This window comes from Apodemus sylvaticus, chromosome 2 (genome assembly GCF_947179515.1).
Source record: "Apodemus sylvaticus chromosome 2, mApoSyl1.1, whole genome shotgun sequence".
NCBI lineage: Eukaryota > Metazoa > Chordata > Mammalia > Rodentia > Muridae > Apodemus > Apodemus sylvaticus.
In genome coordinates, this window is record NC_067473.1 from 69235154 (window position 1) to 69259578 (window position 24425).

Here is a 24425-nt window from a genome sequence, read left to right on the forward strand (position 1 = left end):
CAGTTGTGTTGAGTACAGGCTCTTGTAGTAGGCTCTGATGATTTCTTGGATTTCCTCAGTTTCCGTTGTTATATCTCCCTTTTCATTTCTAAGTTTGTTAATTTGGATACTTTCTCTGTGCCCTTTGGTCAGTCTGGCTAAGGGTTTATCTATCTTGTTGATTTTCTCAAAGAACCAGCTCCTGGTTTTGTTGATTTTTTGTATGGTTCTCTTTGTTTCTACTTGATTGATTTCGGCCCTGAGTTTGATGATTTCCTGCCTTCTACTCCTCCTGGGCGAAATAGCTTCTTTGTGTTCTAGGGCTTTCAGGTGTGTCATTAAGCTGGTAATGTATGCTCTCTCCATTTTCTTTTTGGAGGCACTCAGGGCTATGAGTTTTCCTCTTAGCACTGCTTTCATTGTGTCCCATAGATTTGGGTATATTGTGTTTTCATTTTCATTGTGTTCTAAAAAGTCTTTAATTTCTTTCTTTATTTCTTCCTTGACCAAGGTATCATTGAGTAGAGTATTGTTCAGTTTCCACGTGTATGTGGGTTTTCTGTTGTTTCTGTTGCTATTGAAGACCACTTTTACTCCATAGTGATCAGATAGGAGGCATGGGATTAGTTCTATCTTCTTATATTTGCTGAGGTCTGTCTTGTGACCAATTATATGGTCGATTTTGGAGAAGGTACCATGAGGTGCTGAGAAAAAGGTATATTCTTTTGTTTTAGGATAGAATGTTCTATATATATCTGTTAAATCTAATTGGTCCAAAGCTTCAATTAGTTTCATTGTGTCCCTGTTTAGTTTCTGTTTTCCTGATCGGTCCATTGAGGAAAGTGCAGTGTTGAAGTCACCCACAATTATTGTGTTAGGTGCAATGTGTGCTTTTAGTTTTAATAAAGTTTCTTTTACGAAAGAGGGTGCCCTTGCATTTGGGGCATAGATGTTCAGGATTGACAGTTCTTCTTTTTGTATTTTTCCTTTGACCAGCAAGAAGTGTCCCTCAGGGTCTCTTTTGATGACTTTGGGTTGAAAGTCAATTTTATCTGATATTAAAATGGCTACTCCAGCTTGTTTCCTGAGACCATTTGCTTGTAAAATTGTCTTCCAGCCTTTTACTCTAAGGTAGTGTTTGTCTTTGACCCTGAGGTGTGTTTCCTGTAAGCAGCAAAATGTAGGGTCCTGTTTACGTATCCATTCAGTTAGTCTGTGTCTTTTTATTGGGGCATTAAGTCCATTGATGATAAGAGATATTAAGAAGTTGTGATTGTTACTTCCTATCATTTTTGATGTTATTTTTTAAATTTGAATGCTTAACTTCTTTTGGGTTTGATGAAAGGTTACTATCTTGCTTTTTCCAGGGTGAAGTTTCCCTCCTTGTATTGGTGTTGTCCTCCTATTATCCTTTGTAGGGCTGGGTTTGTGGATAGATATTGGGTAAACTTGGTTTTGTCATGAAATATCTTAGTTTCTCCATCTATGGTGATTGAGAGTTTTGCTGGATATAGTAGTTTTGGTTGGCATTTGTGTTCTCTTAGAGTCTGCATGAGATCTGCCCAGGACCTTCTAGCCTTCATAGTCTCAGGTAAAAAGTCTGCTGTGATTCTGATAGGTCTTCCTTTATATGTTACTTGGCCTTTTTCTCTTACTGCCTTTAGTATTCTTTCTTTGTTTAGAACATTTGGTGTTTTGATTATTATGTGACGGTAAGTATTTCTGTTCTGGTCCAGTCTGTTTGGAGTTCTGTAGGCTTCTTGTATATTCATGGGCATCTCTCTCTTTAGGTTAGGGAAATTTTCTTCCATAATTTTATTGAAGATATTTGCTGGCCCTTTAAGTTGTAAATCTTCACTCTCATCTATGCCTATAATCCTTAGGTTTGGTCTTCTCATTGTGTCCTGGATTTCCTGGATATTTTGGGTTACAAGCTTTTTGCATTTTGCATTTTCTTTAACTGTTGAATCCATGGTTTCTATGGAATCTTCAGCATCTGAGATTCTTTCTTCTATCTCTTGTATTCTGTTGTTGATATTTGCATCTCTGTCCCCTGATTTCTTCCCAAGGCTTTCTATCTCCAAAGTTGTCTCCCTTTGAGTTTTCTTAGTTGTTTCTACTTCTGATTTTAGATCCTGGATGGTTTTGCTTAGCTCCTTCACTTGCTTGTTTGTGCTTTCCTGTAATTCTTTAAGAGATTTTTGTGTTTCCTCTTTCATGACCTCAGCCTGTTGACCAAAGTTCTTCTGTATTTCTTTAAGAGATTTTTGTGTTTCGTCATTCATGACCTCAGCCTGTTGACCAAAGTTCTCCTGTTATTTCTTTAAGTGTTTTTTGCATTTCCTCCTTGTTGGCTTTTGTATGCTCCTGGATTTCTTTCAATGATTTTTGTGTTTCCCTTGCAAGGGCTTCTAACTTTTGATCCATTTTCTCCTGAATTTCTTTAAGTATGTCCTTCATGTGTTCCTGTACCAGCATCATGACCAGTGATTTTAAATCCAAATCTTGTTTTACTGGTGTGATGGGGTATCCAGGACATGTTGGTAGAGGAGAATTGGGTTCAGATGTTGCCATATTGCCTTGATTTCTGTTAGTGACGTTCCTGCGTTTGCCTTTTGCCATCTAGTTCTCACTGGTGTTAGTTTGTCTTCTCAGTGCTGGACTCACCAGTGCAAGCTGCCCCTTCCCAGTTGGCCTCTGGTGCACAGTTTACCTCCTGCACTGCTTGTAGACAGGGTGCTGCTGCCCAGGCTGTTCAGATCCCAAAGCAGGCACCCGAAGGCTCCCGCTGGGGCCCGCTGGATTCACTGGAGCACACTGACTTCTCCCAGCTGGCCGCCCGGAAGCCCAGCTAGCCTCTTGCAGGACTTGGAGATGTGGTGCTGCCGCCCAGGCTGATCTGGATCTGGAAGCAGAGAGAGTAGAGCTGAGGGCTTCCGCCTGAGACCTTGCCCCAGATTGTGTCTGTGGACCAGATGGAGCCCATGTGCACCCCCAGGGAGTGCCGACGGTGTATGCTGCTGTGACCTCCCCTGTGTTCCGCTCACTCTGCTGGGCAGCTGCTCCGCCAACCAGGCTGGCACACACAAGGTTAGCCTGGCCGCCCAGTTCCTGAGTCCAGGCAAAAGCCTGGGAGGCCAAGGTCCGAGCAAAGTTCCCCTAGGGCTATGACTGTTAATTGGGTCCGCCAGGTGACTAGGATGGTGGGCGTACTTGCCCGCGCTCCCTGAAAGCGCCAGGAGAGTCTGCTGTGCTAACAACCTCCTGGGCGGGTTGATTCACAGATGGCCCACCAAGCCGCCCAGTTCTTGGGGTCAGTCCTGTGCCTTTTGGGGCCTAGACCCCCGCTTTGTTAGCCTCAGGCTATTCCTGTTACAGGTCTGCCCTCCAGAGCTCTCTGTTGTCCTGCAGGCAAAATTGCGGTGTGCGCATAGACCTGGGCAAAAAAACTCCTGGCTGGGTTGGCATCCCGATGGCCCCCCCGACCAGCCCAGGGCCTGGGTGCAGGCCAACGCCCGTCGGGCTCAGACCACCGTGGTGTTGGCCTCGGATGATGTTTGTGTACCTCAGTCTGTCCGATCCCTGGAGTCCGAAAACAAGATGGATGCACCTCTCCTGAGTGGTGGGAGGCCGAGTTCTGAAGTGGCTTCCGTTCAGGAAAGGCGCCGCACAACTGCAGCTGCTTGCCGCCCGGCTGGTCAGCGAAGGTCAGTGGTCGTGGGCGCAGGGCCTAACTGGACCCTGTGTCGCCTTGGTTCCACTGCTGATGGCCCTTCAGCTGGACCAGCCACTGCTGCACTGCCGCTGCCGCCGCCGCCGCTGCTGCCCGAATTCATCATTCTTAATAGCTGAATAGTACTCCATTGTGTAAATATACCACATTTCATATATCCATTCCTCTGTTGAAGGACATCTGGGTTCTTTCCAACTTCTGGCTATTTTAAATAGGGCTACTATAAACATAGTGCAGCAGGTGTCCATATTACATGTTGGAGCATCTTCTGGGTATATGCCCAGGAGTGGTATGACTGGGTCCTCAGGTAGTACTATGCCCAATTTTCTGAGGATCTGACAAACTGATTTCCAGAGTGGTTATACCAGCTTGCAAACCCACCAGCAATTGAGGAGAGTCCCTCTTTCTTCACATCCTCACCAGCATCTGCTGTCACCTTTTTTAATTTTGATTCTAGGCATTCTAACTGGTGTGATATGGAATCTCAGGGTTGTGTTGATTTGCATTTCCTTAATAACTAAGGATGCTGAACATTTTTTAGGGGCTTCTCAGCCATTCAATATTCTTCAGTTGAAAATTCTTTGTTTAGCTCTGTACCCCATTTTTAATAGGATTATTTGATTCTCTGGAGTCCAACTTCTTGAGTTCTTTGTATATATTGGATAATAACCTTCTATCAGATATAGCGTTGGAAAAGATCTTTTCCTGATCTGTTGGTTGTTGTTTTCTCTGATTGACAGTGTCCTTTGCCTTACAGAGGCTTTGTAAGTTTATGAGGTCCCATTTGTTGATTATTGATCTTAGAGCATAAGCCATTGTTCCGTTGAGGAAATTATCCCCTGTGCCCAAGGCTCTTCCCCACTTTCTTCTCTTTAAGTTTCAGTGTATCTGGTTTTATGTGGAGTTCCTTGATCTACTTGGACTTGAACTTTGTACAAAGAGATAAGAATGGGTTGGTTTGTGGTTTTCTAAAAGCTGAACTTCAGTTGAAGCAGCACCATTTGTTAAAAATCCTGACTTTTTCCACTGGATGTTTTTAGCTCATTTGTCAAATATCAAGTGACCATAGGTGCATGGACTCATTTCTGATTCTTCTATTCTATTCTTTCTATTCTATTCTATTCTATTCTATTCTATTCTATTCTATTCTATTCTATTCTATTCTATTCTATTCTATTCTATTCTATTCTATTCTATTGATCTTCCTGCCTGTCGCTGTTCCAATACCATACAGTTCATATCACTATTGCTCTGTAATACAGCTTGAGGTCAAGGATGGTGATTCCCCTGAAGTTCTTTTATTGTTGAGAATAGTTTTTGGTATCCTGGGTTTTGTTATTCCAAATGATTTTGCAAATTGCTCTTTCTAACTCTATGAAGAATTGATTTGGAGTTTTGATGGGGACTGCATTGAATTTGCAGATTGCTTTCAGCAAGATGGCCATTTTTACTATACTAATCCTGCCAATCATGAGCATGGAAGATCTTTCCATCTTCTGAAATCTTTGATTTCTTTCTTCAGAGACTTGAAGTTCTAATCATATAGATCTTTCACATGCTTATTTAAATTCCCACCAAGGTATGCAATACTATCTGTGACTATTGTGAAGGGTGTCATTGCCATAATTTCTTTCTCAGCCTGTTTATCCTTTGAGTATAGGAAGACTACTGATTTGTTTGACTTAATTTTATATTCAGCTATTTTGCTGAAGTTGTTTATCAGGTTTAGGAGTTCTCTGGTGGATTATTTTGATGTCACTAAAGTATAAAATCATGTCATCTGAAATAGTGATACTTTGACTTCTTCCTTTCCAATTTGTATCCCTTTGACCTCCTTTTGTTGTCTAATTGTTGTAGCTTGACCATCAAGTACTATATTAAATAAATAGCAAGGGAGTGTGCAGCCTTGTCTAGTCCCTGATTTTAGTGGGATTGCTTCAAGTTTATCTCTATTTAGTTTGATGTTGGCTACTGGCTTGCTGTATATTGCTTTTATTATGTTTATGCATGGGCATTGAATTCTTGATCTTTCTAAGACATTTAACATGAAGGGATGCTGAATATTGTCGAATGCTTTTACAGCATCTAATGAGATGATCATGTGTTTTTTTTTTATTTTGAGTTTGATTATGTAGGGGATTACGTTGATGGATTTCTGTATATTGAACCATCCCTGCATCCCTGTGATGAAGTCTACTTGATCATGGAGAATGATCATTTTGATGTGTTCTTAGATTCAGTTGGCAAGAATTTTATTTACTATTTTTTATCAATCTTTCATAAAGGAAATTGCTCTGAAGTTCTCTTTCTTTGTTTGGTCTTTGTTAGGTTTAGGTATAAGTGCTATTTTGGTGTCATATAATGAACTGGGTAGTCTTCTTTCTGTTTCTATTTTTTGCAATAGTTTGAAGAGTATTGGTATTAGGTCTTCTCTGATGGTCTGATAGAATTCTCCAGTAAACCAAGTGGTCCTGGGCTTTTTTTGGTTGGGAGACTATTAATGACTGCTTCTATTTTTTCAGGGGTTATGAGACTGTTTAGATGGTTTATCTGATTCTGTTTTCACTTTGACACCTGAAATGTTTCTAGAAAATTATCCATTTCATCCAGGTTTTCCAATTTTGTTGAGTATAAGCTTTTGTAGTAGGATCTGATGATTTTTTGAATTTCTACAATTTCCATTATTTTGTCTCTCTTTTCATTTCTGATTTTATTAATTTGGGTACTGTCTCTGTGTCTTCTGGCTAGGGGTTTATTTATCCTGTTGATTTCCTCAAAGAGCCAGCTCCATGGTTTTGTTGATTCTTTGTATAGTTCTTTTTCTTTCTATTTGGTTGACTTCATCCCTGAGATTGAGTATTTCCTTCAGTCTGTTCCTCATGGGATTATTTGCTTCTTTTTGTTCTAGAGTCTTCAGGTGTGCTGTCTAGACGTTAGTGCTCTCTTCTGTTTCTTTTTGGAGGCACTCAGAGCTATGAGTGCTCTTATCACTGGTTTCATTGTGTCCCATAAGTTTTGGTATGATGTGTCTTCATTTTCATCAAATTCTAAAAAAATCTTTCATTTCATTCTTTATTTCTTCCTTGACCAAGTTAAAATTGAGTGGAGCATTGTTCAGCTTCCATGTGTATGTGTATTTTCTATTATTCTTGTTGTAATTTAAGACCACGGTAATCTTATGCCATGGTGATCTGATAGGGTTCATGGCATTATTTCAATCTTCTTGTGTCTGTTGAGGCCTGTTTCATGACCAATTATATAGTCAGACTTGAAGAAAGTACCAAGGGGTGCTGAGAAGAAGGTATGCTCTTTTGTTTTAGGATGAAATGTTCTATAAATATCTGTTAGATCCATTTGGTTAATTAATTCTGTTAGTTTCATTGTGTCTCTGTTTAGTTCCTGTTTCCAGAAATCTTAGTGTGACCAAGCTTCTGGGATTGTGGGATCCTGGAATACTGAGATTCTGTGAGTAGAGGTTCTTCTGGCTGTTGCAGGGCTGGATGGAAAGTTTGTTCCCAAGGTAAACCAGCCCAGATCAAAGGAACCTCTGCCACAGGTCAAGTGGGGTTCCTGTATCCCTGTGAAGATGGGACCGATGTTAAGTCCTCCTTACCTCTGCTCCTATGATCCTGGGTATGTTGGAGCACCTGGGAGTGGAGGTTCCCCTGGGTGTTTCAGGCTAATTAGAACTTTTCTATCCCATATATTTTAATTTCAAGTATTGTATTACACTCAATTTTGCGTATAACATCACTTAAAGAAGAAGTGGCCATGAATTTGAGGGTGAATCAGAGACAAGGAACACTTGAATGGAGGGGGTAGAACAATGTGCAAACAGTGATCATGTATGAAGTTCTTAAAAATTATAAAAATAGAAAAAAACAAAATAATGTATATTTGTTGTAATTTGAACAATAATCCCATGTTTTAATTATAACTGAAGGCATCAAATGATGTTTGGCTTTATTTCAGTTTTATTGACTTATTTAAAGAGATAATTACTGGGTTGAACAAAAAGAAGCTATTTCACCCAGGAGGAGTAGAAGGCAGGAAATCATCAAACTCAGGACTGAAATCAATCAAGTAGAAACAAAGAGAACCATACAAAGAATCAACAAAACTAGGAGCTGGTTCTTTGAGAAAATCAACAAGATAGATAAACCCTTAGCCAGACTGAGCAAAGGGCACAGAGAAAGTATCCAAATTAACAAACTTAGAAATGAAAAGGGAGATATAACAACGGAAACTGAGGAAATCCAAAAAATCATCAGATCCTACTACAAGAGCCTGTACTCAACACAACTGGAGAATCTGGAGGAAATGGACAATTTCCTCAACAGATACCAAATACCAAAATTAAATCAAGACCAAATAGATCATCTAAACAGTCCCATAATGCTTAAAGAAATTGAAGGAGTCATAGAAAGTCTTCCAACCAAAAAAAGCACAGGACCAGATGGTTTCAGTACAGAATTCTATCAGACCTTCAAAGAAGACCTAACACCAATACTCTTCAAATTATTCCACAAAATAGAAACAGAAGGAACACTACCCAATTCCTCTATGAAGCCACAGTTACGCTGATACCAAAACCACACAAAGATCCAACAAAGAAAGAGAACTTCAGACCAATTTCCCTTATGAACATCGATGCAAAAATACTCAATAAAATTCTTGCCAACCGAATCCAAGAACACATCAAAACGATCATCCACCATGATCAAGAAGGCTTTATCCCGAGAATGCAGGGTTGGTTCACTATACGGAAATCCATCAATGCAATCCACTACATAAACAAACTCAAAGAAAAAAACCACATGGTCATTTCATTGGATGGTGAAAAGCATTTGACAAAATTCAGCATCCTTTCATGCTTAAAGTCTAGGAAAGAACAGGAATTCAAGGCCCATACCTAAACATAGTAAAAGCAATATACAGCAAACCGGTAGCCAGCATCAAACTAAATGGAGAGAAACTTGAAGCAATCCCATTAAAATCAGGGACTAGACAGGGCTGGCCCCTTTCTCCTTATCTTTTCAATATTGTACTTGAAGTACTAGCTCAGGCAGTTCGACAACATAAGGAGGTCAAAGGGATACAAATTGGAAAGGAAGAAGTCAAACTATCATTATTTGCAGATGACATGATAGTCTACCTAAGTGACCCAAAAAACTCCACTAGAGAACTCCTACAGCTGATAAACAACTTCAGCAAAGTGGCAGGTTTTGAAATCAACTCAAGCAAATCAGTGGCCTTCCTATACTCAAAGGATAAGCAGGCTGAGAAAGAAATTAGGGAAATGACCCCCTTCACAATAGCCACAAATAGTATAAAGTATCTTGGGGTGATTCTTACCAAACATGTGAAAGATCTGTATGACAAGAACTTCAAGACTCTGAAGAAGGAAATGGAAGAAGACCTCAAAAAATGGGCAAACCTCCCATGCTCATGGATCGGTAGAATCAATATAGTTAAAATGGCCATTTTGCCAAAAGTAATATACAGATTCAATGCAATACCCATCAAAATCCCAACTCAATTCTTCACAGAGTTAGAGAGAGCAATTATCAAATTCATCTGGAATAACAAAAAACCCAGGATAGCTAAAACTATTCTCAGCAACAAAAGAAATTCTGGGGGAATCAGTATCCCTGACCTCAAGCAATACTACAGAGCAATAGTGTTAAAAACTGCATGGTATTGGTACAGTGACAGGCAGGAGGATCAATGGAACAGGATTGAAGATCCAGAAATGAACCCACACACCTATGGCCACTTGATCCTCAAAGAGCCTGAAAACATCCAATGGAAGAAAGATAGCCTTTTCAACAAATGGTGCTGGTTCAACTGGAGGTCAGCATGCAGAAGAATGCGAATTGATCCATCCTTGTCTCCTTGTACTAAGCTCAAATCCAAATGGATCAAGGACCTCTACTTAAAGCCAGACACTCTGAAGTTAATAGAAAAAAAACTGGGGAAGACCCTTGAGGACATCGGTACAGGGAGAAAGTTTCTGAACAGAACACCAATAGCATATGCTCTAAGAGCAAGAATTGACAAATGGGACCTCATAAAATTACAAAGTTTCTGTAAGGCAAAGGACACCATCAAGAGGACAAATCGGCAACCAACAAATTGGGAAAAGATCTTCACCAATCCTACATCAGATAGAGGGCTGAAATCCAATATTTATAAAGAACTCAAGAAGTTAGACTCCAGAAAACCAAACAACCCTATTAAAAAATGGGGTACAGAGTTAAACAAAGAATTCTCACCTGAAGAACTTCGGATGGCGGAGAAGCATCTTAAAAAATGCTCAACTTCATTAGTCATTAGGGAAATGCAAATCAAAACAACCCTGAGATTTCACCTTACACCAGTCAGAATGGCTAAGATTAAAAATTCAGGAGATAGTAGGTGTTGGAGAGGGTGCAGAGAAAGAGGAACACTCCTCCACTGCTGGTGGTGCTGCAAATTGGTACAAACACTCTGGAAATCAGTCTGGCGGTTCCTCCAAAAACTGGGCACCTCACTTCCAGAAGATCCTGCTATACCACTCCTGGGCATATACCCAGAGGATTCCCCACCATGTAATAAGGATACATGCTCTACTATGTTCATAGCAGCCCTATTTATAATTGCCAGATGCTGGAAAGAACCCAGGTATCCCTCAACAGAAGAGTGGATGCAAAAAATGTGGTATATCTACACAATGGAGTACTATTCAGCCATTAGAAACAATGAATTCATGAAATTCTTAGGCAAATGGATGGACCTAGAGAACATCATACTAAGTGAGGTAACCCAGACTCAAAAGATGAATCATGGTATGCACTCACTAATAAGTGGATATTAACCTAGAAACCTGGATTACCCAAAACATAATCTACACATCAAGTGAGGTACAAGAAGAAAGGAAGAGTGGCCCCTTGTTCTCGAAAGACTCAATGAAGCAGTATTCAGAAAAACCAGAACGGGGAAGTGGGAAGTGGTGGGTGGGAGGACAGGGGGAGAGAAGGGGGCTTATGGGACTTTTTGGGAGTGGGGGGGCTAGGAAAGGGGAAATCATTTGAAATGTAAATAAAAAATATAGCGAATAAAATAAAAAATATTGACAAGATCGGCGGCGGCGGCGGAGGCAGCAGCGGCAGCAGTGGCTGCTCCAGCTGAAGGGCCATCAGCAGTGGAACCAAGGCGTCACAGGGACCAGTTAGGCCCTGCGCCCACGACCACTGACCTTCGCTGACCAGCCGGACAGCAAGCAGCTGCAGTTGTGCGGCGCCTTTCCTGCACGGAGGCCACTTCAGAACTCGGCCTCCCACCAGTCAGGAGAGGAGGATCCATCTTGGTTCCGTACTCCAGGAATCGGACAGACTGAGGTACACAAACATAATCCGAGGCCAACACCGCGGTGGTCTGAGCCCGACGGGCGTTGGCCTGCACCCAGGCCCTGGGCGGGTCGGGGGCCATCGGGGTGCCAACCCAACCAGGAGGTTTTTTGCCCAGGCCTGCGAGCGCGCCGCCGCCATTTTGCCTGCAGGACGACAGAGAGCTCAGGCGGGCAGACCTGTAACAGGCATAGCCTAAGGCTAACAAAGCGGGGGTCCAGGCCCCAAAAGGCACAGGACTGACCCCAAGAACTGGGCGGCTTGGTGGGCCATCTGTGAGTCAACCCGCCCAGGTGATTGTTAGCAAAGCAGACTCTCCCGGCGCTTTCAGGGAGCGCGGGCGCACACGCCCGCCATCCTAGTCACCTGGCAAACCCAATTAACAGTCAAAGCCGTAGGGGAACTTTGCTCGGACCTTGGCCTCCCAGGCTTTTGCCTGGACTCAGGGACTGGGCGGCCAGGCTAACCTTGTGTGCGATAGCCCGGTTGGCAGATCGGCTGCCCAGCGGAGTGAGCGGAACTCAGGGGAGGTCACAGTAGCATACACCGTCTGCACTCCCTGGGAGTGCACACGGGCTCCATCTGCTCCACAGACACAATCTGGGGCAAGGCCTCAGGCAGAAGCCCTTAGCTCTACTCTCTCAGCTTCCGGATCCAGATCAGTCTGGGCGGCAGCATTACATCTCCAAGTCCTGCAAGTGGCTAGTTGGGCTTCCGGGCGGCCAGCTGGGAGAAGTCAGTGTGCTCCAGTGAATCCAGCGGGCCCCAGCGGGAGCCTTCGGGTGCCTGCTTTGGGATCTGAACAGCCTGGGCAGCAGCACACTGTCTACAAGCAGTGCAGGAGGTAAGCTGTGCACCAGAGGCCAACTGGGAAGGGGCAGCTTGCACTGGTGAGTCCAGCACTGACAAGATAAACTAACACCAGTGAGATCTAGATGGCAAAAGGCAAACGCAGGAACGTCACTAACAGAAATCAAGGCAATATGGCAACATCTGAACCCAATTCTCCTCTACCAACATGTCCTGGATACCCCATCACACCAGTAAAACAAGATTTGGATTTAAAATCACTGGTCATGATGCTGGTACAGGAACACATGAAGGTCATACATAAAGAAATTCAGGAGACAATGGATCAAAAGGTAGAAGCCCTTGCAAGGGAAACACAAAAATCATTGAAAGAAATCCAGGAGAATACAAAAGCCAACAAGGAGGAAATGCAAAAAACACTTAAAGAAATACAGGAGAACTTTGCTCAACAGGCTGAGGTCATGAAAGACGAAACACAAAAATCTCTTAAAGAAATACAGGAGAACTTTGGTCAACAGGCTGAGCTCATGAAAGAGAAAACACAAAAATCTCTTAAAGAATTACAGGAAAACACAAACATGCAAGTGAAGGAGCTAAGCAAAACCATCCAGGATCTAAAATCAGAAGTAGAAACAACTAAGAAAACTCAAAGGGAGACAACTTTGGAGATAGAAAGCCTTGGGAAGAAATCAGGGGACAGAGATACAAATATCAACAACAGAATACAAGAGATAGAAGAAAGAATCTCAGATGCTGAAGATTCCATAGAAACCATGGACTCAACAGTTAAAGAAAATGCAAAATGCAAAAAGCTTGTAACCCAAAATATCCAGGAAATCCAGGACACAATGAGAAGACCAAACCTAAGGATTATAGGCATAGAGGAGAGTGAAGATTTACAACTTAAAGGGCCAGCAAATATCTTCAATAAAATTATGGAAGAAAACTTCCCTAACCTAAAGAGAGAGATGCCCATGAATATACAAGAAGCCTACAGAACTCCAAACAGACTGGACCAGAACAGAAATACTTCCCGTCACATAATAATCAAAACACCAAATGTTCTAAACAAAGAAAGAATACTAAAGGCAGTAAGAGAAAAAGGCCAAGTAACATATAAAGGAAGACCTATCAGAATCACAGCAGACTTTTCACCTGAGACTATGAAGGCTAGAAGGTCCTGGGCAGATCTCATGCAGACTCTAAGAGAACACAAATGCCAACCAAAACTACTATATCCAGCAAAACTCTCAATCACCATAGATGGAGAAACTAAGATATTTCATGACAAAACCAAGTTTACCCAATATCTATCCACAAACCCGGCCCTAAAAAGGATAATAGGAGGACAACACCAATACAAGGAGGGAAACTTCACCCTGGAAAAAGCAAGATAGTAACCTTTCATCAAACCCAAAAGAAGTTAAGCATTCAAATTTAAAAAATAACGTCAAAAATGACAGGAAGTAACAATCACTATTCCTTAATATCTCTTAACATCAATGGACTTAATGCCCCAATAAAAAGACACAGACTAACTGAATGGATACGTAAACAGGACCCTACATTTTGCTGCTTACAGGAAACACACCTCAGGGTCAAAGACAAACACTACCTTAGAGTAAAAGGCTGGAAGACAATTTTACAAGCAAATGGTCTCAGGAAACAAGCTGGAGTAGCCATTTTAATATCAGATAAAATTGACTTTCAACCCAAAGTCATCAAAAGAGACCCTGAGGGACACTTCTTGCTGGTCAAAGGAAAAATACAAAAAGAAGAACTGACAATCCTGAACATCTATGCCCCAAATGTAAGGGCACCCTCTTTTGTAAAAGAAACTTTATTAAAACTAAAAGCACACATTGCACCTAACACAATAATTGTGGGTGACTTCAACACTGCACTTTCCTCAATGGACCGATCAGGAAAACAGAAACTAAACAGGGACACAATGAAACTAATTGAAGCTTTGGACCAATTAGATTTAACAGATATATATAGAACATTCTATCCTAAAACAAAAGAATATACCTTTTTCTCAGCACCTCATGGTACCTTCTCCAAAATCGACCATATAATTGGTCACAAGACAGACCTCAACAAATATAAGAAGATCGAACTAATCCCATGCCTCCTATCTGATCACTATGGAGTAAAAGTGGTCTTCAATAGCAACAGAAACAACAGAAAGCCCACATACACGTGGAAACTGAACAATACTCTACTCAATGATACCTTGGTCAAGGAAGAAATAAAGAAAGAAATTAAAGACTTTTTAGAACACAATGAAAATGAAAACACAACATACCCAAATCTATGGGACACAATGAAAGCAGTGCTAAGAGGAAAACTCATAGCCCTGAGTGCCTCCAAAAAGAAAATGGAGAGAGCATACATTACCAGCTTAATGACACACCTGAAAGCCCTGGAACAAAAAGAAGCTATTTCGCCCAGGAGGAGTAGAAGGCAGGAAATCATCAAACTCAGGGCCGAAATCAATCAAGTAGAAACAAAGAGAACCATACAAAAAATCAACAATACCAGGAGCTGGTTCTTTGAGAAAATCAACAAGATAGATAAACCCTTAGCCAGACTGACCAAAGGGCACAGAGAAAGTATCCAAATTAACAAACTTAGAAATGAAAAGGGAGATATAACAACGGAAACTGAGGAAATCCAAAAAATCATCAGATCCTACTACAAGAGACTATACTCAACACAACTGGAGAATCTGGAGGAAATGGACAATTTCCTTGACAGATACCAAATACCAAAATTAAATCAGGACCAACTAGACCATCTAAACAGTCCCATAATGCCTAAAGAAATAGAAGGAGTCATAGAAAGTCTTCCAACCAAAAAAAGCACAGGACCAGATGGCTTCAGTGCAGAATTCTACCAGACCTTCAAAGAAGAGTTAACACCAATACTCTTCAAACTATTCCACAAAATAGAAACAGAAGGAACACTACCCAATTCCTTCTACGAAGCCACAATCACGCTGATACCAAAGCCACACAAAGATCCAACAAAGAAAGAGAACTTCAGACCAATTTCCCTTATGAACATCGATGCAAAAATACTCAATAAAATTCTTGCCAAACGAATCCAAGAACACATCAAAACGATCATCCACCATGATCAAGTAGGCTTTATCCCAGGAATGCAGGGTTGGTTCAATATACAGAAATCCATCAATACAATCCACTACATAAACAAACTCAAAGAACAAAACCACATGGTCATTTCATTGGATGCTGAAAAAGCATTTGACAAAATTCAGCATCCCTTCATGCTTAAAGTCTTGGAGAGAACAGGAATTCAAGGCCCATACCTAAACATAGTAAAAGCAATATACAGCAAACCGGTAGCCAGCATCAAACTAAATGGAGAGAAACTTGAAGCAATCCCACTGAAATCAGGGACCAGACAAGGCTGCCCCCTTTCTCCTTATCTTTTCAATATTGTACTTGAGGTACTAGCTCGGGCAATTCGACAACATAAGGAGGTCAAAGGGATACAAATTGGAAAGGAAGAAGTCAAACTATCATTATTTGCAGACGACATGATCGTCTACCTAAGTGACCCAAAGAACTCCACTAGAGAGCTCCTACAGCTGATAAACAACTTCAGCAAAGTGGCAGGTTATAAAGTCAACTCAAGCAAATCAGTGGCCTTCCTATACTCAAAGGATAAGCAGGCTGAGAAAGAAATTAGGGAAATGACCCCCTTCACAATAGCCACAAACAGTATAAAGTATCTTGGGGTGACTCTTACCAAACATGTGAAAGATCTGTATGACAAGAACTTCAAGACTCTGAAGAAGGAAATGGAAGAAGACCTCAAAAAATGGGAAAACCTCCCATGCTCATGGATCGGCAGAATCAATATAGTTAAAATGGCCATTTTGCCTAAAGCACTATACAGATTCAATGCAATACCCATCAAAATCCCAACTCAATTCTTCACAGAGCTAGAAAGAGCAATTATCAAATTCATCTGGAACAACAAAAAACCCAGGATAGCTAAAACTATTCTCAGCAACAAAAGGAAATCTGGGGGAATCAGTATCCCTGACCTCAAGCAATACTACAGAGCAATAGTGTTAAAAACTGCATGGTATTGGTACAGTGACAGACAGGAGGATCAATGGAACAGGATTGAAGGTCCAGAAATGAACCCACACACCTATGGCCACTTGATCCTCGACAAAGAGGCTGAAAACATCCAATGGAAAAAAGATAGCCTTTTCAACAAATGGTGCTGGTTCAACTGGAGGTCAGCATGCAGAAGAATGCGAATTGATCCATCCTTGTCTCCTTGTACTAAGCTCAAATCCAAATGGATCAAGGACCTCCACATAAAGCCAGACACTCTGAAGCTAATAGAAAAAAAACTGGGGAAGACCCTTGAGGACATCGGTACAGGGAGAAAGTTTCTGAACAGAACACCAATAGCGTATGCTCTAAGAGCAAGAATTGACAAATGGGACCTCATAAAATTACAAAGTTTCTGTAAGGCAAAGGACACCATCAAGAGGACAAATCGGCAACCAACAAATTGGGAAAAGATCTTCACCAATCCTACATCAGATAGAGGGCTAATATCTAATATATATAAAGAACTCAAGAAGTTAGACTCCAGAAAACCAAACAACCCTATTAAAAAATGGGGTACAGAGTTAAACAAAGAATTCTCACCTGAAGAACTTCGGATGGCGGAGAAGCATCTTAAAAAATGCTCAACTTCATTAGTCATTAGGGAAATGCAAATCAAAACAACCCTAAGATTTCATCTTACACCAGTCAGAATGGCTAAGATTAAAAATTCAGGAGACAGCAGGTGTTGGAGAGGGTGTGGAGAAAGAGGAACACTCCTCCACTGCTGGTGGGGTTGCAAATTGGTACAACCACTCTGGAAATCAGTCTGGCGGTTCCTCCGAAAACTGGGCACCTTACTTCCAGAAGATCCTGCTATACCACTCCTGGGCATATACCCAGAAGACTCCCCACCATGTAATAAGGATACATGTTCTACTATGTTCATAGCAGCCCAATTTGTAATTGCCAGATGCTGGAAAGAACCCAGGTATCCCTCAACAGAAGAGTGGATGCAAAAAATGTGGTATATCTACACAATGGAGTACTATTCAGCCATTAGAAACAATGAATTCATGAAATTCTTAGGCAAATGGATGGAGCTAGAGAATATCATACTAAGTGAGGTAACCCAGACTCAAAAGGTGAATCATGGTATGCACTCACTAATAAGTGGATATTAACCTAGAAAACTGGAATACCCAAAACATAATCCACACATCAAATGAGGTACAAGAAGAAAGGAGGAGTGGCCCCTGGTTCTGGAAAGACTCAGTGAAACAGTATTCAGCAAAACCAGAACGGGGAAGTGGGAAGGGGTGGGTGGGAGGACAGGGGAAGAGAAGGAGGCTTGCGGGACTTTCGGGGAGTGGGGGGGCTAGAAAAGGGGAAATCATTTGAAATGTAAATAAATTATATCGAATAATAAAAAAAAAAAGAATAAAAAAAAATAAAAAAAAATAAAAAATATTATAAAAATAGAAAAAAAACAAAATAATGTGTATTTGTTGTAATTTGAACAATAATCCCATGTTTTAATTATAACTGAAGGCATCAAATGATATTTGGCTTTATTTCAGTTTTATTGACTTATTTAAAGAGATACTTACTGGGTTGAACAGTAGTTTATGAACACATATCAGAGCAGGCAGTTAGAGCCAGGAGTGCAGAGAGCACAGGAGTGGCAGAGCAGCTGTGCCAGGGTCCATCCAGGCTCCACAAGCATACAGAAGCTGGGCAGTGCCACAGCCTTTTGTGCAAGAGAGAAGCACAGGGGAGAACTGCTCTGCAAGGAGTAAGTTGACTCTCGGGTATAGATGTGAGGCTGCCATCTTCTCTCAGGTGGTTGAGTAGGTGGGTACATCCAGAGAGTTCAGGGAGCACAGGAGTGGCAGAGCAGCTGGGACAGGGTCAATCAGAGCTCCACTTGCACCCAGGAGCTGGGCAGTACCACAGCACTCTGTGCCAAGGGAGAGCTGGTCACCCAGTGTTGCTGAGACAGGCTTGTAGGCCCACAGGAGGGACAAGATACAGCCAGAGACAGCAGGACCAACTAACACCAGAGATGATCAGTTGGCAAAAGGCAAACATAGGAACATTACCAATAGAAATCAAGGCAACATGGCACCATCTGAACCCAATTCTTAAACAACAGAAAGTCCTGGATACCCCCAAAAATCACAGATCATGATGCGGATAGAGGGCTTCAAGAAGGACATAAATGACTCCCTTAAAGTAATACAGGAGAACACAGGTAAACAGGTAGAAGCCCTTAATGAATTATAAGAAAGCACAGCCAAACAGGGGAAGGAATTGAACAAAACCATCCAGGATCTAAAAATAGAGGTAGAAAATACAAAAAAATCTCAAAAGGTAACAACTCTGGACATAGAAAACCTAAAAAAGAGTCAGGAGTCATGGATGCAAGCATTAACAACAGAATACAAGAGACAGAAGAGAGTGGAGATTTCTAGCTTAAAGGGCCAGTAAATGTCTTCAACAAAATTATAGAAGAAAACTTCCATGAACATGCCCATGAACATGCAAGAAGGCTATAGAACTCCAAATAGATTGGACCGGAAAAGAAATTCTTCCCATCATGTAATAATTAAAACACTAAATGCACTAAACAAAGAAAGATTATTAAAAGCAGTAAAGAAGGTCAACTAACATACAAAGGCAGACCTATCAGAATTATACCAGACTTCTTGCCAGAGACTATGAAAGCTGGAAGATCTTCGGCAGATGACATACAGACCCTAAGGGAACACCATGCCAAGTCAGGCTACTATACCCAGCAAAACTCTCAATTACCGCAGATGGAGAAACCAAGGTATTCCATGACAAAAACAAATTCACACAATATCTTTCCACAAACCTAGCCTTTCAATGGATAATGAATGAAAAACACCAACAAAAGGAGGAAAACTACATAGAAAAGTAAGAAATTAATCTTTTAGCAAACCATAAAGAAGAGCCACACAAACATAACTCTACCTCTAAGAACAAAAATATCAGGAAGTAGCAATCACTTCTCCTTAATATCTCTTAATATTAATTGACTTAATTCTTCCAATAAAAAGACATAGACTGGAAACATAAACAGGACCCAACATTTTGCTGCATATGGGAAACTCACCACAGGCACAAAGACAGACACTAACTCAGAGTAAAAGACTGAAAAACAATTTGCCAAGCAAATGGTCCCAAGAAACAAGCTGGTATAGCCATTCTAATATTGGGTAAAATCTACTTTCAATCTAAATTAATTAAAAAAGATAAGGAAGGATACATCCTACTCATCAAAGGAAAAAATCTACCAAGATAAACTCTCAATTCTGAATATATATGCTCAAAACACAAGGGCACCCACATTCATAAAAGAAACATTACTAAAGCTCAAAGCACACATTGCACCATACACAATAATAGTGGGAGATTTTAACACCCCAGTTTCATCAATATACAGTTGGGGAAACAAAAACTTTTCAGAGAAATGGTAAAACTAACAGAAGTTATGAACCAAATGAATTTAACAAATATCTATCAAATATGTTATCCTAAAACAAAAGAATATACTTTCTTGTCAGCATCTCACAGTACCCACTCTGAAATTGACCATATACTAGGTCACAAAATAGGCCTCAGCAGATATAAGAAGACTGAAATAATTCCATGAACCATAGCAGATCACTATGAACTAAGGCTGGTCCTCAATAACAATAAAAACAACAGAAAGCTCACATACTCATGGAAACTGAACAACATTCTACTCCATGATGACTTGCTTAAGGGAGAAATAAAGAAAAAATTAAAGACTTTTTAGAATTTAATGAAAAGGAAGGCCCAATATACCCAAATTTATGGGGCATATTGAAAGCAACACTGAGAGGAAATCTCATAGTTCTGAGAGCCTTCAAAAAGAAACTGGAAAAAGCATACACGAACAGCTTAACAGAACAGCTGAAGGCTCTAGAACAAAAAGAAGCAAATATACCCAAGAGGATTATATGACAGAAAATAATCAAACTCAGGGTTGAAATCAACCAAGTAGAAACAAAGAATCATCTAAACCAGGAGCTGGTTCTTTGAAAAAACCAACAAGATAGATAAACCCTTATTCAAACTAACCAGAGGGGACAGATACAGTATCCAAATCAGCAAAATCAGAAATGAAAAGGGAGACATAATAACACATACTGAGGAAATCAAAAAAATCATCAGATCATCCTACAAAAGCCTACACTCAACAAAAGTGGAAAATCTAGATGAAATGGACAATCTTCTAGACAGATATCAGGTACTAAAGTTTAATCAGGATCAGATGAATGATCTAAACAATCCTATAACCCCTACAGAAATAGAAGCAGTCATTAATAGTCTCCCAACCAAAAATAGCTGAGGACCAGATGAGTTCAATACAATATTCTATCAAACCTTCAAAGAAGACCAAATTCCAAAACCCTTCAAACTATTCCACAAAATATAAACAAATGAAACCCTTCTAAATTCATTTCTTGAAGCCACAATTGCCCTGATACTTAAACCACAAAAAGACCCAACCAGAAAGAGAACTTTAGGCCAATTTCCATTATGAATATCTGTGTAAAATACTCAATAAAATTCTTGCAAACTGAATCCAAGAACAGATCAAAATGATCATCTAACATGATCAAGTAGGGTTCATCCTAGGGATGCAGGGATGGTTCAATATACAGAAATTTATCAATATAATCCATTATATAAACAAACTCAAAGGAAAAAAAAACGCATGATCATTTCATTAGAAGCTGAGAAAGCATTTGACAAAATCCAACACCTCTTCATGATAAAAGTCTTTGAAAGATCAGGAATTCAAGGCTCATACCTAAACATAGTAAAAGCAATATACAGCAAACTGGTAGCCAGCATCAAACTAAATGGAGAGAAACTTGTAGCAATCCCACTGAAATCAGGGATTAGACAAGGCTGCATATACTCTCTCTACCTGTTCAATATAGTACTTGAAGTCCTAGCCAGAGTAAGCAAACAACAAAAGGAGGTAAAAGGGATTCAAATTGTAATGGAAGAGGTTAAAATATCGCTATTTGCACATGACATGATCATATACTTAAGCAACCCAAAAATTCCACCAGAGAACTCCTGAACCTGATAAACAACTTCAGCAAAGTGTCTGGATATAGAATTAACTGAAACAAATCAGTAGCCTTCCTATACTCAAAACAAGACTAAGTATTTCATTAGTTACAGAGGAGGAGAAGCATTAATCTTCTTAGTAGATTTGCTTGTCATTTCTTATTTCTTAACTTCTCAGATTGGAATGTGGTTTGAGTGTGTGGGATGTTGCAGAAGATCAGTATGACCTCAGCCTCATCAATTTTCAGTGAAGATTTTAAAACTGTTTTGACTGGCCATTGCAAATGACACTTGCCAGGAGAGGTACAGTAGTCTTTTTTTGGGGAATATGGCCCCTGAGATGCTATGAAACACTCAAAGGATTAAGTTGACTCATTCCATTTAAAATAGAAAGAAAAGCTGGAATACTGGTGGAGAGGGGAAAGGAAAAGAATTGGAAGGGAGAAAATGGGTGTGAAGTTGATCCACAAACATTGTATGTGAGAGTTAAATTCTCAAACAATAATAATAAATTGGTCTCTGTTCACTGAATTCTCTTACCTTCATTAGGTGCATCACTTCCCCATGCATAATTCCTAACACATTAATCCCAAGTCTTATTCTTTATTCATTTAGTAGGCTTTTCCTAACTGTATATGATTATTGATTTCTTGTTTCTATTTCATATGTCATGTACCATTCATTTATGAACCATTGGATAAGAGCAGAATTGCATCCATGGTTACGATACCTTGATTAAATTGTGACCTTTGAATTATCTTAGTTGAAGTGTAGGCTGTAATGTAGAGATAATAAGACAATTTTACCACGTAGACTCTCTCAGACTGTTTGCTTGTGATTAAGTGACACATGGTCCTACTTTCTGATGGAGGGTAAACATCACTTTGGGGAGCTCTGTCACAGCAGGGTGTTCTGTGAGAAGGTCAGCGTTGTCCTAGGTGTACAGGTTGAAATGCAGCTGTTGTACTGGGAGAACCTAAGCTGAGAAAATGAGCAGAGGCTTCACATTGTGCGGAAACAGTCCTTCCTAACGGGCCATATTCTTTGTAGGCAATGTCTCATTTTTTTTTATTCGATATAATTTATTTACATTTCAAATGATTTCCCTTTTCTAGCCCCCCCACTCCCCGAAAGTCCCGTAAGCCCCCTTCTCTTCCCCTGTCCTCCCACCCACCCCTTCCCACTTCCCCGTTCTGGTTTTGCCGAATACTGTTTCACTGAGTCTTTCCAGAACCAGGGGCCACTCCTCCTTTCTTCTTGTACCTCATTTGATGTGTGGATTATGTTTTGGGTATTCCAGTTTTCTAGGTTAATATCCACTTATTAGTAAATGTCTCATTCTTTAAACAAAGAAAAGTCATTTTGTCTTTGTCCAAAGCTGAGCACAATCCATACATTGACTCTGGCTGTGGAAGAAAAGTAGAAAAGTCTTGAGATTGAATTTGAATTTCTAGAGTGTCTAATATTCACAACTCCGTTTTAAAACCTACTTTAGTTATTTTTAAACAGTGTCATGTTTATAACATCTAAAGTATGAAAAATTAAAGTACAGAGGTACATATTTGAGCACATATGTTCAGTGCTCTTTACATCTATTTTGATTGTTGCATTCTCCAGAGTCTTTCTGATATATGATAAAGATGTTGAACTTTCCTGTACTGTCAACTACAGCTATTTCCTCTATCAAGCCAATTTATTCAATTGATGTAAAATTTATTTTAGAATTAATTACTCCATTTTTTGTTTAACAGGAATGCATATGAATACATATAACACTAATAGATGGTTTTTATTTTTAAAGATTTATCTATTTATTAATTTTATTTATATGAGTACAGTGTATCTGTCTTCAGACTCACCTGAAGAAGGCATCAGATCCTGTTACACATCATAGTGAGCCACCATGTGGTTGCTGAGGATTGAACTCAGGACCTCTGGAAGTGCAGTCAGTGCTCTTAACTGCTGAGTCAACTCTCCAGGCCCAGATGGTTATCTTTGAATTACATGCATAAGCAATACCCTGAGCCTGTTATAGCTTCATATGTGTCCTCAGATATTTTGCTGCCATTATTGCTACATTCTCTATCATTTCAAGCCAAATGAGGAAAGGATACTCCTCCATTTTTTTTCTTACATTTTGTATTTGAATATTAGAAATTATAAAATTTTCAAAGAAAATTCTTCAAATTTAAAATGAAAAGAAATCAGGAAATGGCAGCATCATATAATAGGTGTAATTCTTTTATAAGTAAGTATAATATAGCAGATGTGTTTGGAATGATTTCCTTATGTTCCTTCATGGTAGACATTAGGATTTTAGATCTGTGTTTTGCTATTATATAACACCATGGTAAAGAGCTTGTATTTATTTCCTTAAAAACAGTTTCATGTGTAATTGTGAAGTTAAATATAAATAGATTTCATCTTCTTGATGGCTAGCTTAAACTCAACTAACTGTCTTAAACAGAACAGGACGATTTGCTTAGGAATGGTAGTACCCACAATGGGCTGGGTCCTTCAACATAAAATAAATTCAATACAATCCCACTCCCAAATATATACACAGTTCAATCTGATATAGCTAATGACTCCTCTGAGGCTAAACCCTTAAGTCACGCTGTGTTGACAGTTAAAGTTAAACAGGTTCTTATGTGGATGAATGAGTGGTGATACTATTTATCTACAATTTTCTTAGTACTATTAAATATGTATTATTTCAAATTCAAATTGCACCAAATTTCGTGGCAATCAAATATGCCAGTGTTTATATGCTTATTGGCTGTTATTAGGAGACAGATGTGACTGTCAATTCTTATGAGTTTCCCTCCTTTACTCTGATCTCATTTCTTTAATTTTTCTATGTCCTGTCTTTTATTTCATCTTTTCTTTCTTCATTGTGTTCTCATTTAATACAATATCATGTTTCCTTTTATTCCAGATTTTATTTAATTTGTTTTTTACACTTATTATTTTGTCCCCCCGCAGCCCACCCTCTGACTGCTGTTCCACATCCCATACCTCCTTCCCTGCCCTGTCTCCATGAGGATACCCCCACCTCTGAACACACCAGACCTCACTACTCCCTGGGGCCTCTAGCCTCTTAAGGGTTAGGTGCAACTTCTCTGACTGAGACCAGACCCAGCAGTCCTCTGCTGTATATGTATTAGGGGTCTCATATATTTCTTTACATTTCATGTTGTATATTACATTGAACAAGACAGTATATCAGCTCATCCTGCAGACTCCATAAACACAAAGCAGCAAGACTGTCACACTGCATAT